The 10162-nt window shown below is 45.1% G+C and overlaps 2 pseudogenes; both read right to left on the reverse strand.

Annotated features, from left to right (window-relative positions):
- Nucleotides 1-8604: 8604 nt before the first annotated feature.
- On the reverse strand, nt 8605-9410 carry LOC114818952 (actin-2-like; annotated as a pseudogene).
- Nucleotides 9411-9957: 547 nt separating this feature from the next.
- Nucleotides 9958-10162, reverse strand: part of LOC104531361 (actin-85C-like) — a 1124-nt pseudogene continuing 919 nt past the window's right edge.

Genomic DNA, 10162 nt, shown 5'->3' on the forward strand with positions numbered 1-10162 from the left:
GCTCCTGTGACAGTGGCTGACCGGCCACTGGAGGCTGTGAGCTAGGAAGGGGCTAGTGCGAACAAGATGGCCTCTTGCAGTGCCCTCAATAAAGCCATGACTTGTGGGGCTGCTCCCACTGCCAGGTGCTCTTCAGGCTGGGGCAGAAGGTGCTTTAGGAGGTTTAGGTTGGATATTAGGAAAAGGTTCTTGAGGCAGAGGGTGGTGGAGCACTGGAACAGGCTCCCCAGGGAGGTGCTCATGGCACCAGCCTGACAAGATTCCAGCAGCATTTGGCCAAGGCCCTGAGGGACATGGTGTGAATGTTGGGATTGTCCTGTGCAGGGACAGGAGCTGGACTCCAGCATCCTGGTGGGTCCCTTCCCACTCCCAACATTCAGTGATTCTATGATACGATGCTTCTCCATCAGACTTTCTCATGGCCACAGCGCCAGCAATGCGACTTTATTTGCTTTATTCCCTGTATGTTGGTGCAAAGAGGAGATAACTCACATGCTGGTTTGCGTTTCAAGCATCTCACCTGCGTGTCTTCAGCTCCACACAGTCCTCAGCAAACTGGCCTCTGCAGAACTGTTTCAAGAGCCACTTCATAGAATCACAGAATCACAGTGGTTGGAATAGACTTTTAAGATCACTGATCCAACCATGACCCACCCACACCTCTCTACTCCCTCCTTTTGGGTGCCTGGGTTGATCAGCTCACTCAGAAGTGCCGTGGTTAATGCAGGGGCTTTTCCCTGTACAGGCAGAAGGACACTGCAAAAGCCCTGTCTGGAAGTCTGAGCAGTGAGGACATCCTGTGCATGCTGATGCTGACACTGCCTCCTTGTACATTCTCTCTCTTCCCCCTCTTTTTTTCTAATGAAATCTTTCCATGTTATTAATGGCTAGGGTGGATCTATAGAGTGTGTTCCTTCCAGGATTTTTTTCTTGTTTGCTGTAGTCTTCAAATTTTCCAGTTCATTTCCTATTTTCCTGCTGTAAAACCCCTGCCAAAAAAATCCCTGCAGCACACTTTGGTACTTGAACAGTAAAAAAACCCAATATTTGATCCAGACTTGTAAATCAGTAGCATTTTTCCCCTCAAATATGAGTCATGTTCATCAGTGGCTGACAGTTCCTCAAGGTGAGTTTTTATCTAAGTATGCAAATACATTTCAATCACTAAAATGGGGAACACTGTGTCATATCATTGATGTGAAATCAGTAGTCCAAGAGCATTCAGCCAAAATATAAAGATCAGACTGACATGATAGGCTATTTAATCAGGTTCCTTTAGGAATTACATGATTAGGAATGAAATTAATGAAGTGGGTTTATGCCTAGATATTCTAAATGACACTAGCTCTCATAGCCAAAGAAGAAACAGGTACCCAAGAAAAAGTTCCTCCCTCATGGACTGCAATATTAGAAACAAAAGTGGCTATGTAATCCCCCATGGAAAGAATTATTTCGGTTTCATGTAATCCCTCAACCAGAAAAATTGGAAACATTACAAACTCCACTGATATTAGAGCTCAAGTGCATGATGGTGCCAGTTGGAACAGTTAGGAGTTGGGGAATTCCTTAGGACGTTCGAGGAGAAAAAAAATTTGGAGTAATTTCATGGATTGTTGTTGGTTTTAATCCCTTCTGTGGCTTCGGAAAGAAAATCCTCACACATTTAGTTGCTCATGACACTGACACTTCCCTGTAAACATAAACTGAAAATAAAAGTGGTTGGACATTGGTCAAAGTGGTGGAACTACTATTAAATGACTCAGGCAGCCTGATAATGTGAGACTGGTTATTTCAGTGTAGAACACGGGCAGTTTGGGGTCGAGCTAATTCTATTTATGGGTGTGATCTGCTGTTCTTTGCTTAGGGGTGAAACAGCAGGTGATTCTAAGGGATTTTTTCCTTCAAACACACCTGGGCACATCTGCAGTTTTTTAATCTTTCCACCCCCTCTCCAATGGTGACACCACCCCTGAGTATTTGATTGGGCAAAGCAGAGTATCTAACAGTTGGGAGATATTCCGTAAATCTGCCTGAAGCAGGACACAGCACAGCCCTACAATATCCCCCCTCAAACAGGAACTCCTTTGACTCCTTTGACTTAATCTAATTTTGCTTTTAAATGTCTCAGGTAACACTTTGGTTTGTTCACTTTTTTCCAGCCTTCAGATACAACTTTCTAATAACAAGAAATCATCTCTCTCTGAAAATATATCATCTAAATTAGTTTATTTTTTCCCACAGCGGTTAGGTATCGCAGAAATGGAGCTAAGGCTGAGGAAGACAGAGGCCCAGATTCAGTTTTGCTGATATGCATAAGGAAGACAACTAAATTATGAACCTGGTGCCAAAAGATTTTCTCTTCAGTAAATGGAGAGTGATGAAAGCCCAGCAGCTTGTAGGTAGGTGAAATTTCTCTTTCTCTCCACTGTTTATCTTCTTAACCGGAGTTTAAAGTTATTTTCTTTAGTTGTAAAAGGTTAGATGGGATGAATCCAGATTTTGGCAACTTGTTGTAGAAAGTCTGTGACAAATCTGGAGAAGAACCTCCAAGAGGGCAAGCTGGAGGTTATCCAGTCACTCTGGATATGCAGGGATCCATTCTCCCCCTCATAAAGGAATAATGATCTCACATCAGTAAAAGAAAAAACAGTTTCAAAGTAAATCCACTGAATACAGTGGGTTTAAACCAGTGTAGCTGAAATCAGCATCCGGACTATTGTCTCGGATACCTTAAAAATCCATGATTTCTTCCTCTAGGGGCATGTGCTTCTAGGAAATCTATATTACTTTGGCTGAAAGACAGTTCTTCAGAGAATGTCATCAGACCACCAGCACCGTTTAATAGTTGTGCTGTGTTATTCTGAGAAACACTGTTTTCTGTAGGAATTTGGGAATGACCCATAGAAACAACTTTGGCAGCGCCTGTATTTCCCTTTGGATTTGTCAGGGTAGCAAAGGATCCAAAGAGCTGAATCTTTCCAAAGCTTCTCAGCTCATCTGCATCACAAGGACTAAGTGGCTCACCAGCGGTTCCTCGGTTAGTCCGAGGCTCTGACGTGAGCAGGGTTATGTTTGATCCAAGATGCCTTGAGAACCACAGGCAGAGCGATGTTTTTCCAGCACTATCAAATCCCCCTTTCTAGTCTTGGTGCGAGAGATTCATTGCAAAAACCAGCAGTAAATTCTCAAAGGCTGCAAGAGCACAGCACCCAGGGCCAGACAAATTAAGACAGATGGTCTGAACTTTGGGATAGCGAGGATGTGGTTTCGTGCGGCCGGCCATGGGAAGGCTTTCAGAACATCCTCCCTTCTCAGACACAGGAATGAAGCAGATGATAGTGTAATGAGACAGAAGCAGTTGGATCCAAGATGACTGTGGTGGGTGGGGTTGCAAACCTGCAGCCATTCCTGGGGCCTGCAGACAGAATCCGCTGCTGGGCTGACTTTCCCAGCTGGGTTCGTGCTGCTCGGCACATTCCCATTGTACAGTCCTGAAAAATATAAAGGGGGAAGGCGTGGGCAAGTGTTTGAGAGGCAGGAAAAGGATTTGTCAGGAGTCTTGCAAAAGAGGGAGATTCCCTATTGTGTTACTCTCTGTGTCTGCACAGCCACAGAGAATACAGAAGAGAAAACCTGAGGTACTTTCTGGAGGGAAGCAGAGCTCTCCTGAGTGGCCAGTGAGTGGTGAGAAGCCAACTCAACAGTTGGGATCTTCAGGCAACCCTGGTGCTCCCCACACTTGTCCTGGTTTCACAGAATCACAGATTGGCTTGGGTTGCAGAAAAACCTCAATTAAATTCCTGGCTCTGCTACATACTTTGGTCAGGATCTGAGCCAGGTGGTTATTTCCACCTGTCTCTGTTTCCCTTTGGTACAAGAGCGATGAGATTATTTCTTTTCTGCTGCCCTGGGTGCAAATCTCTGCAGGTGGTTCTGCAGGGGGTAGGGCAGAGCTGTACAGAGACACCTCTGCTCGTTCAAAACGTGCTCCCTCTTCCCTGGGGAGCTGCTCAGCCCCCTTAACCCTTGGATAATTTGCTTATTCAAGAAATATGAGTGCTGGGGTGGTCCAAGCACCCTGCTAGAGGAGCTCTCCTTGTCCAGAGCTGGCTTGTGTGGCATTCCAACACACGGACATGCCACCAGGATCAGGGACAACCTTGCTGTAGGTACTCTGTGCCGGATGCTTGGAACAGTCACAGCTCCTGCCCGCTGTTGCTGTAGTCATAGATACACTGCCCTCAGAGAAATCAGAATCAATTTAGGCACCTAATACTGGGATGTCTGTGAGTGAATTGGTTTGGAATTAATCGAGTAAAACAAGGCAGTGAAAACCCATGTAATGTGTTGGTCTGGAAACTGCTGCAGCCCTGGGGATGGAACGACAATGCATATTTTACGCCGTGAATTTTTTATTAAGGGCTGTTTTTTTTTTATTTTTTTATTATTGAATATGAATATTTTACACGTCCGAGTTCAGAACAATGCTTTTTTTGGCTGCCTCTGCACTTTTCATGGTTGTGTACCCTTGCATTGCATAACTGAGAGAGATCCATTTACACACAGGGGGAAAGGGGACTAATGAATCTCAGCAAAGCTAACTTTACTGCGTGTGAAAAAAAGCACTCCCAAGTTTTCCAAATAATAATAAAAAATATATATACACACATATATAAAATACTTGCATGGAATGGCTTAATAAAATCTGTGTGTGTGTATGTGTGGGTGCACGTGCTCTTGGGGGTATGTGTGTAGTGACTACAGAGCCTCTCTCATCTTACTCTGTGTAGCAACATCTCTGCTGGGAAAACCTCCAGAACTTTCTTACCTCCTTCTCTTCAAATCCCTCACATTCAGGTACTCACCTGGACATTTCCAAAGCAGCAGTCACTCACACAGCTCAGCGTGGATGAGAAATTAGAATAATAAAGATAATTATTTGTCTAGTGTATGTTTGAACCCAGCCTTTTAATTGTGCATATGATAGCAGGGAGGAGAGGGAGAAAGCAGGAGCTCTTGTACAGCCCTCAAGAGCTCGCAACCAAGAAGGGGCAGGTGAGAAGCAGCAGGTTGGTTTGGGTAGTCAGGGTGCATTGTCCCAGGCTGACAGGACTGCGTACCAATAAATCCTGTACATTCACAGGGAATGGGGAAAGTGCAACATGATGAATTGTTTGACATTTAAAGGAAAATAAAGAGCTGCTGCTGCACTGAAACTTAAATGAGACCTGGGGAGGGAGGGGAAAAATTACCAGGAGCAGGTTGAGATTTTTATGTAATTCCAGTGCAAACTTCACAAATGATTTTGTGTTTCTGATCTCGTGGCCCCAAAATCCCAGATCTTTGCACTGTTACATGCGCTGAAAGCAAGAGACAGCCCTTACCCCAAATAGCTTGCAGGACAAGTAAAGATGGAACAAAAGGAGGGTGTTTAGAAGTGGGAACCAATGCCTGATGTGCCCAAGATTAAACTTTTCATTCCACAACAAATCACTGGCAAGCCTAGGAATTAACTCAGGGCTCTTTAATCCCTGCAACCAGTCCCACATTCACCAGAGAAGTGTTGCTCTCCCGAGGCTGGAAAGATCTCAGGCATTTACAATTTAAATCCTCTGTGTATCCAGAGGACAGGTAGAGCATGGATGGAAATACAGCAGAGAAAGGATTCCTGCAATTAATTTCCCATGGCATGAGGGCCAGGGGAATAAGATCCCAAATGATTAAAACCTCAGACCTCTTCAGAGCAAAAATGAAATATAAATGAAGTCATGAATTTCCAGTGCCCCGTGCACTGATGGAAGCACAAGGTGACCAAGAGACTGAAGCAGCTGATATAAAGCTGAGTCATGGAACATGTGCCAACTTCTGCTATCTTGTGTGTGTCCTTGAGCAAAGTCATGTCTAAGAGGTAAATGGAAACAGCCAGGCCAAACCAGTACCGTGGGTGTCACATACCTGTAATAATGGTTTGTTGAATGATTTTTCAGCTGGGAGGAGCTGCACCAGGTCCCTTGATGTAAAACAAGTTGGGTATCAGTGAGTCCATCCTGGATTACATCAGGCAGCATCTCACTCAGCAAGAGTGGAAGCTTGTTACGAGCATACAGAACTCTGCAGGTGTCACTCTCCAAACACCTTTTGTTTCTGCATGTGGGTTTGCAGAGTTATCATACTCTTTGCTTTGCTTTTCTCCTTCCTGACCACAACCTTGAGCTGCGCCGTTCACTCGGGTTCCCTCTGCTTTCCAGCACACTGTTTTTTGCATTTTTATTTGCATTAGATTATTGGAGCAGGAGCCTAAACACTTAAGTTACTGCAAATCCCTCCTGCTATGGAAATCAGTGAGCTGTAAAATATTCAAACTGTCCACAGTTGTACCTTGTTTGTTTACACATTTACAGTGGGCTGCTAAAAGGTAAGACACTGTAACAGAAGAAAGATCCAAGATTGCTGATTCTGATTTCCTAACAGCTCTAAAAGTGCTCGGAAAACTTCCATTACCTTGATGGAGTCATAGATATCTCAACTTTCTGAAGCCTTGGGGCCTGAGTGGAGCAGGAAAGCTCTGTGCTTTGCTCCAGGCTCTCTGCTTTATGCTTTCACCCTGATTGTTGGGGAAAATGAGGTTAAGTGGGTCCTGCTGGAGTCATCCACCCCCCTGCCCACCTCCTCCACAGCTGGGTCTTTCAGCCTTCCTTATTTTCCACTCCCTTGGAAGTGCTCCAGGGCTTGGTAGGCAACTGAACACTGAGTTGGGTGTGCCTCTCATCACAGCACTTGTGTCTTGTAGAAAAGGAAGAGATTCTTCAATGCTGTGATTCCTCAAAGGGCAGTGAGAGGAGGTGATGGGTGACTAATCAGTCCCAAGGCAGCAGAGGGCATCCATGAGTCTGGAGATTCATCTCCAGAGCTGAATGAAAATAGCCAGACACTGTATCCAGTAATTAACAAGACTGATTTCAGCTCTTTTCCTATTAATCTTGAACAAATTCAAGAAGTTCTGAGGTATGCCTATCTCGAGGGTTTTTTTCCCCAAATAATTTTGGGACAATCTATATAAATCATCATGCTAATATTTTTCACAAGTAATGACAAGATTTCTATTGCCTGCCTGGATGCAGCGTGTGTATTTGCAGGATAAAGATGATCCCTGTAAATGCCTAATTTTCAAGTTGTTTATTTTAACACAACTTTCACTGCTGGAAATTCACACCTTTGTTATGAATGTCATAGTTCACTTTGGAAATCCAGTCAGTCAGTCATTATATTTATGCTAGTTAAGCTTATTTGGTGAAATTATTTGTAAAAATTGAGTTTGGTGGGGCAGATTTTCTTAGTGTAATTGGTGTAAGTATTTGCAGGATTATTCTGTCACTTTCCCTGGCACTCAGTGATGAAGTGGAGGAATAACACTGTCTCCTGAAACACGCAGCTTTTCCCAAAGGAGAATTGGTGTCAGCGAGGGACCGATGCCTTTGCCTTCTCTTACATGCCTGACATCAAAATATTTGTTCAAGAGTCCTCTAAGAATAAACCCAGACCCGATACCTTTCACCTTGTGCTCTTTGATTAGTTTTAATTAAGGTTATATTAAGTTATGTAAATGTAGCCTCACATAGTTCTTATGCTAGAGTATTAGTGAAGGCCCAGCTGGACAAAGGGAGGCAATGTTTTACGGGATGTCACATAGCAAATGGCCACTGGCAGCACAGAGATGCCAGGTCCAAGCTTTGCTTTAACAGCCAGATCAACTTATTTCCATTTCATGAGCAAATTCAGAAGTTCAGTCCCCTCTGAGCAAATCCAGTGCCCTGGTGAAGGGTCAGCAATACCCCCAAGCTCTCTGTTTCTCCCTTGGAGATCTCTTTCCACGCGTTGGAAGCGTCCAGGGAATGGCAAGGAGCCAGCCCCCACGGGCACGGGATGGAGGTAGCTTGTTCTCAAGTGTTTAAAAGTCTGACAAACTGTTTGCAGTTCTAGCAAGGATCAACACATTTCCAGAATTAAAACCAACATCTTGGACAGCAAAAATGCTCTGAACAAGGACTCTTTCTTCAACCCAATGCACAAGGGACCTTTCTTTAGTAAGCTATAAAATCGCTTACTATAAATCAATTATTTTTGTACTGATTTATTAACTGCTCTCCAGCTGTTCAGATTGGCACTTAAAAAAAAAAAAATCCTGGAGGGTCCTACAGAAATTTTCCAAAGCATTTTCTCTAGAGTACTCTTGGTCCAACCTTACTTCCCCAGGACCCCACATATTCCTAAATGCTCCTAAGCTGGCAAGGATGGAAGCACCAATCCCCATGGAGTATGTCTGATCTTGTGGCAAGATGATCATGACATGAGCTGTGTTGGGAACTCCTGTCTGGAGCTCCTTCAGAAGCCTCTCCTTGAAACCTCAGAACAGAATCAATCTACCTGATAACAGCATGTTCCTTGGGATGCTGGGTATGCTCACAACACTTGGTGATGCTCTGGAGGATTATCTACTCAACACCAAGCTCTGGGATTTCTGCCTCTGTCAACACAAAAAGCACTTCAGGAGCTCAGAAGAGCTGGTCTCCTGCCTTGATGGCCCTTCCGTCAGGGAGAATGGACTCACACAAGTTTTCCAGGCTTTCCCTGCATATTTTGGCTGGGATCTAAAGCAACAAAGCACAGCTTCTCCTTCACATCCCTGACAATTTCTCTCTGCTGTGCTTGTGAAGGAGTGCCCAGTCTCCAAGAGGACCCTGGCAAGGTATTTGATTACACCTCTGCCTGCAGATCCCATCCTGGCAATGCCGTGTAGCAGGTGACAAACGGCCTTTATAGATGGGGACTGTGATGGTGACACCATCACCATTGTCCAGCGCCAGTCTGCTGTGCAGGGCTGTGGGACCTGCAGTCATGAGAAGAGGAGCACCTGGAAGCTTTCAAACATTGTCTCAGCCCGTTTTTCTTGACAAGACAAAGGATTAAGAGAGGTTTCGGTCAGCAGTGCTGGCCTCACTCAGTACCATTTTGAGTTCTTGTTTGTACAGATATCTCCAAATCTTCTCCATGTCATCCCAGGATGTCACCACCCCATTTTCTATTGGGTGAGTAAAAGACAAAATGTCCCTTTTGGACTGGGCTTCTTCCCCAGTATAGCAGTCTTTGTGACACCCCAAACACGACAAGTTTGAATCTGGGGCATCCCACAACAGTAGAAATAACCGAACAGGGTGCCTGTTACCTGACCAGCCTTACGCTGTCCAGAGCCGACGTCAGAGATGACCGCGTGGGTGACACGGTGCTGACCCTGGCAGGGGCTGCTGGTTTCATCTTCTACATCCCCCGTCACAAACAGGCACCGAGCTCACCATCCTCTGCAGCTGCACCAGCAACGCTGCTTCCCCCAGGGAGCCGGCGGCGCGGAGCATTTGGATTCAGGGCTGGTAGTTGGAAGTGAAACTGGGTGTTCTCTCTTCCCAGATAAATTAGAGCAGAGAATCGATGGATTTTTTCAGACCCTCAGGCACAGAGGAGGGTCGGTTACAGTAATTGCATTTGCATTGATTTATATTTGGATTCTGTTTGGGGTTTTGTTGGGTTTCTAAAGGAAACTTTTCTAATGAGGTAAAAAATAACATGAGGCTAGTTTTAGAATACAAAATCCAGATATCTCAAAGACCTTAGAGGAAGACTCTCCCAGAAGAGGAGGAATGCTACTCCCAGTGAGACCCCAAGGCAGGCAGCGAGTCAGTTAAGGAGTTACTGCATCCCTGGGATACACATGCACCTATAAACTCTGGGGAAGGGAAGGGAGATGATAAACAGTAAGATCCTCATTGCCAGATTTTAATGTTTTATGTTCAGATGTTGTCAGGCAGTAGATGCACAAAGAGCTGTACCATTTCAGTCAGCTCTCGGCCGGGCTCTTGCTCACGCGTTGTTGGAACAAGCCAATTGCTTGGTCTGCTCTTCTCCTCAAAAGCATTTCCGATGAATGGCAGCTGCCCCGAAATCCCTGTAATCGCTCTTGGTGACCCACATTTGTCTGAAGGATGTCAGGGAGGTGAGGATGGAGGCTCCAATCCACACACAGTATTTTCTCTCAGGAGGTGCAATGATCCTCACAAACACGCCCGCAGGTGCTTGCAGCTTCATCTCCTTCAGGATCCGTTCCTCCAGG

Source organism: Antrostomus carolinensis, unplaced genomic scaffold, assembly GCF_000700745.2.
Source record: "Antrostomus carolinensis isolate BGI_N321 unplaced genomic scaffold, ASM70074v2 scaffold9139, whole genome shotgun sequence".
Classification (NCBI taxonomy): domain Eukaryota; kingdom Metazoa; phylum Chordata; class Aves; order Caprimulgiformes; family Caprimulgidae; genus Antrostomus; species Antrostomus carolinensis.